Below are 6,767 nucleotides of genomic sequence, written 5' to 3'. Positions count from 1 at the left end.
AGGTACGAACAGAGGATATCCCCCAAGACAGCATTCACTTCCAGATATGGGTTATACGAGTTTACGGTGATGCCGTTTGGACTAACAAACGCCCCCGCATATTTCGTCCACCTCATGAACAAAGTATTCATGAAATTCATGGACAAATTTGTGGTGGTATTCATCGACGACATTCTGGTTTACTCAAGGACACCAGAAGAACATACTGAGCACCTCAGGATTGTTTTGGGAGAATTGAGGAAACATCAGTTGTACGCCAAATTTAGCAAATGCGAATTTTGGCTAAGACAAGTTGGTTTCTTGGGCCATATTTTGAACCAAGAAGGCGTGGCCGTAGACCCAGAAAAAGTCAAGGCCATACTAGACTGGAAGCCACCCGCGAATGTTACAGATGTGCGGAGTTTCCTAGGAATGGCCGGATATTACAGGAGATTTATTGAAGGATTCTCCACTGTGGCAAAACCTATGACCCAACTGCTCAAGAAAGACAAGAGATTCGTATGGACGGAAGCATGTGAGCAGAGCTTCCAAGAACTCAAGAAAAAACTGACAACCGCACCAGTCTTAACTGTGCCAGACATACACAAGAGTTTTGAAGTATATTGTGACGCGTCCCGAAAAGGTCTCGGATGTGTGCTAATGCAGGATGGCAAAGTTGTCGCATATGCCTCCAGACAGCTGCGAAAACATGAGGAAAATTACCCAACACATGACTTGGAACTAGCAGCAGTTATACATGCACTCAAGGAGTGGAGGCACTTTCTGTTGGGAAATCGCTGTGAAATATATACGGACCATAAGAGCCTCAAATATATCTTCACACAGCCAGAGCTGAATTTACGCCAACGACGCTGGTTGGAACTGATCAAAGACTATGACGTCGGCATCCACTACCACCCAGGAAAAGCAAATGTAGTGGCCGATGCCCTTAGCCGAAACCCCAGCCCGGACAGTGACGGTCAGCAAAACTTGAGGCCTGAGTTTCAGCGAGAGTTCACTCGGCTCAACATGATGTTAGTCTCTGAGGGCACCATATCGAACCTGGAGATACAACCCACCCTAGTGGAACAAATCAAGAAGGATCAACAGGGACATCCCAGTATCGAAGGCATAAAGAAGAAAATGAACCGTAGTAAGACTTCAGAATTCGTCACGGACAGTGAAGGAACATTATGGTACCGGGACAGACTTTGCGTACCTAACATTGAGGAACTCAAGCAACAGATCTTGACGGAGAGCCACACCGCTCCATACTCGATCCATCCTGGAGGAACCAAAATGTACAAGGACATTCAGGAAAGATTTTGGTGGCACGGTATGAAAAGAGATATAGCCACATTCGTTGCTTGTTGCGATTCATGTCAGCGCATCAAGGCCGAGCACCAAAAGCCAGCAGGACTACTCCAGCCTAACAGGATACCGGAGTGGAAATGGGATGAAATCGGAATGGACTTCATTGTCGGATTAACCCGATCACAGCGTGGAAATGACGCCATCTGGGTCATCACAGACCGACTAACCAAGGTTGCTCACTTCATTCCCGTGAAGACTACCTACTCCACACAAAGACTGGCAAAACTCTATCTCTCCCGTATAGTTTGCTTGCACGGAGTCCCAAAGACTATAATATCAGACCGAGGCACCCAATTCGTCTCCAAATTTTGGATCACCTACAACAAGCTCTGGGCACGCAACTAGCTTTCAGTACAGCATACCACCCTCAGACAGATGGACAAACAGAACGTGTAAACCAAATCCTAGAGGATATGCTAAGAGCCTGTGTGCTCACCTATGGATCCAGTTGGGAAGAGAGTTTGCCGTATGCCGAATTTGCGTACAACAACAGTTACCAAACCAGTTTGCAAATGGCACCCTTTGAAGCATTGTACGGACGGAGGTGTTGTACCCCATTGAATTGGTCAGAAACAGGTGACAGCCGTATCTTCGGCCCAGATATGCTTAAGGAGGCCGAGGAAAAAGTTAAACAAATCAGGGACAGACTCAAGACAGCACAGAGCCGACAAAAGAGCTACTATGATCAGAAGCATCGTGAGGTCAGCTTTGAACCTGGTGATTCCGTATACCTCCGAGTATCTCCTATGAGGGGTCTGCAACGGTTCAAAATTAAGGGGAAGCTAGCCCCAAGGTTTATTGGACCATTTTGTGTAAAGGCACGAAGAGGCACAGTAGCCTACCAACTAGACCTCCCCAAGGAGCTGTCACACGTCCATGACGTATTCCACGTCTCGCAGTTGAGGAAACGTGTGAGTAACCCGGAGAAACATGTACCTCATGAGGACATTGATATGCAACCGGATCTCACCTACAGAGAAAGGCCAGTAAAGATTTTAGAAGAGTCTGAACGGAGGACCCGTCAGAAAACGACAAAGTTTTTCAGGGTCCAGTGGAGCAACCACACCGAGGATGAAGCCACATGGGAAAGGGAAGATTTCCTCCGAGCAGAGTATCCATATCTATTTGAGGATCAGCAGAAATCTCGAGGACGAGATTTTTCCTAAGGGGGTAGGTGTTGTGACACCCAAGTTTTTATTTGGATCTTTCAAAAGATTTTATTTGACTTGAAGGGAGTGATTTAAAAAAAAAATTGTTCAAGAGAACTCTCACTCTCAAATATTTTTTTTTCTTTATGGCAAAAGTTTTGTTTGGATCCACCCAAGATCTTCCTTTGGTCTTGGAGGTTCTTGCTTTTCTTTGGACTCAAGACAAAATGTTTTTCATTTGAGAAAATAACCTTTGAAATATTTTTGAGAATGCACTATGGCTTTTGGAAAGTACTTTGCCACTTTCAACTATTCCTTCTTGCCATGGCATAAGTGCAAATCCTCTCTCCTAAACACTCCCTCACCTCTGGATCATGATTTACATCAAATCCAGCAAGTTGAACCTCCCCATGTATTTATTTTCCATTCAAATTCTATTCAAATATTTTCTGCCTTCTATTCTACCTCTTGGAGATTTACAAAGGAACTCCATCTTCTGTTTGGACTTTTACCACCAAACTTCTTTCCCCTCCTAGTCCTTTGAACCCTCAACCTAGAACCATGAAGATCCACTGGTCTCCAGTTCAAAATTTTCAAACTACATCAGCTGCAAGTTTGGACCAGATTTGCCAAATTTGGTGAGATTCATTCAAAACCTTCTCCAAAAATTCCAAGTAAATTCAGGCAGCCCCTGGGTGCTTTGAGTGATCGTCTCACCAAGTTACAGCTCCAGAAAAATTTATCTCTTTACCAAAACCTACGGTCGAACACCTGCAGTGCTTGGTCACTGTCAAGATTCAGTAAGTTCAGAGTTCAGTCAAGTGGCTGATGTCGCTTTCTTCAGAAACGGGCATCGATCTCGCCAGTACCCTCGCGTCGCCTTGCTCCTCGTCCTCGCCCTCTCGTTCCTGCACCGCACGAGTGCCTGGCATCTTGCGGGCGTCGGTGACGAGCAGCAGAAGGTGCGCCGCCCCGTGACCGACGCCGCGGCGGCTTTGCGGACGCCAGCGGGAGACACGGCGCCGCCGACTCCACCCAGCGCCGCCCAAACCACCGGAGCCCGCCGCGTGGCCGTCCACTCCCCCGAATGCGCTGCCGCTCTCGTCGTGAACCCCAGGGCGCGGAGCGCGCTCTCTGCCGCCGTTGAGCCCGTGCGGTCACCTCACCGTGGGCAGACGCCATTACGCCAAGACCAACCCCGTTCAGCTGCAAATCGAGTCCAGTAACATCCACTGATGCTGCTCGACCGCTCAAACCCCCTGCCAACCCACTGCTCCACCGTAATCGCTCGCCGGAGATTCTCCGTTCACGGCCACCCCATCGATCTGCCTATAAATAGGGGCCCCGAGCTTCAACTCGAGCACCCACCAGCCCTACACTTCCCCTAGAGCACGCCCAGCCACTGGAAGAGCCGCGAGGGGGTCTCCTTCCTCGACTCCGGCCGCCGCGACCCGCCACGGGATCCAGCCCGATTCGCCCCCGTGTGTGCTCCACAGCCCCCATTCTCTTGCCAGTAGCTTCTCCTTGCATCACCCGTTCTGACCCGCGCCTCAATTCGTACTTTGCAGCCCTCCACCGGAGTTCCCCAACCTCACCCGAACCGCCGTCCGCCGGAGATAGTGTCGCCGTCGACGTAGTGCTCCCCGTTGGACGAGTCCACCACCCACCGACGCGGAAGAAGACACTGAAGCTCTTGGTACCCTCCGTTTCTCCTAACTCGCCGTGGTTCAACGCCGGCGTCCACCGCCGTCTTCGGGCGCCGGCGAGCTTTCAAACCTGACATGCGGGCCCCGCGTGACAGCCTCTGTTTTATTTCCCCGAACCGTTTTCTGTTGGCGCCTTCAGGCAAAATACGTTTTCTCCTTGCGCTTGCGCATTCCCAGCCGAATCGTTTTCTGTTTTCTCAGTTAAAACCCTGGAACTTTTCTGTTTCATTACAGAAAGGTCCCTGGACAGAAACCTTTACAACTTTTTAATGAAAAGGTATTTTTGAGTGATTCTTTTTATGTCAATCTCCAGATTTTGTCTAGTTTTTTATGGGATTTATTTGAAAAATATTTGGCAAAGTTTCTGTGCATGTGTTGGTTTTCACGTTAGTACCCCGTTTCGTGATTGCCGTAGGTTCCGGGAGAGGGGACGGAGCCGCGAACTTCGCCGAGCTAGACTCCGACTTCTCTGAACCAGGCAAGCATGTTTGAACATTTGATATGGCAGATGTTTTGCATGTTCATGTGAAAGTTTGTGTGTGGCATATGAGTGTCGGTAAATATCTCGTTGCTTGTAAGGCAACGACCCGGTTGTTCCGAAGTTGCGATGACCTCTGATGAGAGGTAGCCTAATCATGTGGTGACATGAAGGGCAGCAAGGTGGTACTGTTGTAGCATGCCAGCCTTGTGTCATCCGACTTTTCCGACGTTAACATGGTTGGAGCCGTGTTATCGTCCCTTCCCCTTTCCGTGCTACCACATGTCTCATTGCCAGGATACGGTTTAGTAAGTTGGTAACCTCTTTCCGTGTACACACCAAACAGAGAGGCCGGGATGATGGTACCTTGGCCCAGGATTAAAGCCAGTCATTCGGTCAGGGGGCATGGGTGTTTCCGGTTGGGACCGAGAGGGGGGCACCCCCTTATAGCGCGCGTATAGAAATTTGATCCCATGCTACGCGAGGTTGTAGCCTCCCCGACTCAGGGTTTTTCCTGAATGTTGCCGAGGGTGATCCCTGCCTTCGGATGGTTAAATTGGGTGTGTACTGGTTAGACGTGTTCCTTCCAGAACACCGTAGACGGAACTAGTCCACGTGGCTACTGAAATCCGTTGGCTGTGGTTAAGTACAAACTCTGCAGAGTCAATTCTTTCCAAATCATCGTATCCATGATCAGTAATGTAGACTTTACATCCAAATCTATCCGTGTGAAAATCTTGCCCCCGGTGAACAAGCTCAAGCGGTAAAATCTCAGATTTATTGTTATTCCAGTTGATGGACTAACTTTATTTTGTGTCTCATGCTTGTGATAATTTATGTCTCCGAGCTATTGTATTAATGAGTTGTGACATAAGCCCTTTATGTGACGTCGCACAGACGTCCGACTGTGGCGTGTACTCGTTTCTCACTTTCGATATAAGCCCTTTATGTGATGTCGCTCAGACGTCCGACTGCGGCATACACTGTCTTTACTTTCTGTTATAAGCCCTTTATGTGGTGTCGCCCCGACGCCCAACTGTGGCATTATTATTCTGCATTTTCCGCTCGAGGAGTCTTTCAGACACTCGTTTGGCACCTGTATTTTTTATTCCGCATTTTCCTCTCGAGGAGTCTTTCAGACACTCGTTTGGCACCTGTATTTTTATTCCGCATTTTCCTCTCGAGGAGTCTTTCAGACACTCGTTTGGCACCTGTATTATTATTCCGCATTTTCTGCTCGAGGAGTCTTTCAGACACTCGTTTGGCACCCGCATTACTATTCTGCAGTTTCCGCTCGAGGCGTCATTCAGACCCTCGCTTGGCACCCAGTATTTATTATCTCTATGTCTGATCGCTCTGGTTAACTTATTCACGTGCTTCATGTTTGCATTTGTTATACCTTATGTCCGAACTGTCTTGCGAGTACTTTCATAGTACTCACCTGGCTTGTTGATTTGGCCAGATGTTGACGAAGGCGATCTCTTAGATGAAGAGTTTGATAGCGCGTCCGACGCCTAGAGGAGTCCCAGTCAGTCCTGCGCGATCCCGGATATTGGTCACTTGTATCGTTTACGCTTCCGCCACCCACAATAAGTCTTCTCGAGCCTCACTCCGACGCTCGAAGAGTTGTAGTATTCCGGAATCATGTCACTCGCTTCGCGATGATATTTCCACCACCGTTTTTATCGTGAGTTAGTAGTTTGCCACCCTATCCGCCGTATTGTTTTATCGGCGTGCATGTAATAAATTGTTGGGCAGTCTCTGCTCAACCTTGTATTATATTTAGTACTCCTGGTATTTTTCTTCTGTGACCAATATATTGTCTATCAGTGAGAAGGAATTCTTCCTCGCTGGTCCGTAACAGGGATTGGTTTCTCAATAATTATTTTATTGAAAAACCGGTCGTGACAAAAGGGTGATGCGGTAAAGTAGCGTAAGTATTTCCCTCAGTTTTTGAGAACCAAGGTATCAATCCAGTAGGAGACCACGCTCAAGTCCCACGCACCTACACAAACAAATAAGAACCTCGCAACCAACGCGATAAAGGGGTTGTCAATCCCTTCACGGTCACTTACGAGAGCG

This window comes from Aegilops tauschii, chromosome 2, assembly GCF_002575655.3.
Source record: "Aegilops tauschii subsp. strangulata cultivar AL8/78 chromosome 2, Aet v6.0, whole genome shotgun sequence".
NCBI lineage: Eukaryota > Viridiplantae > Streptophyta > Magnoliopsida > Poales > Poaceae > Aegilops > Aegilops tauschii.
Note: the sequence above shows the minus strand (reverse complement) of the source record.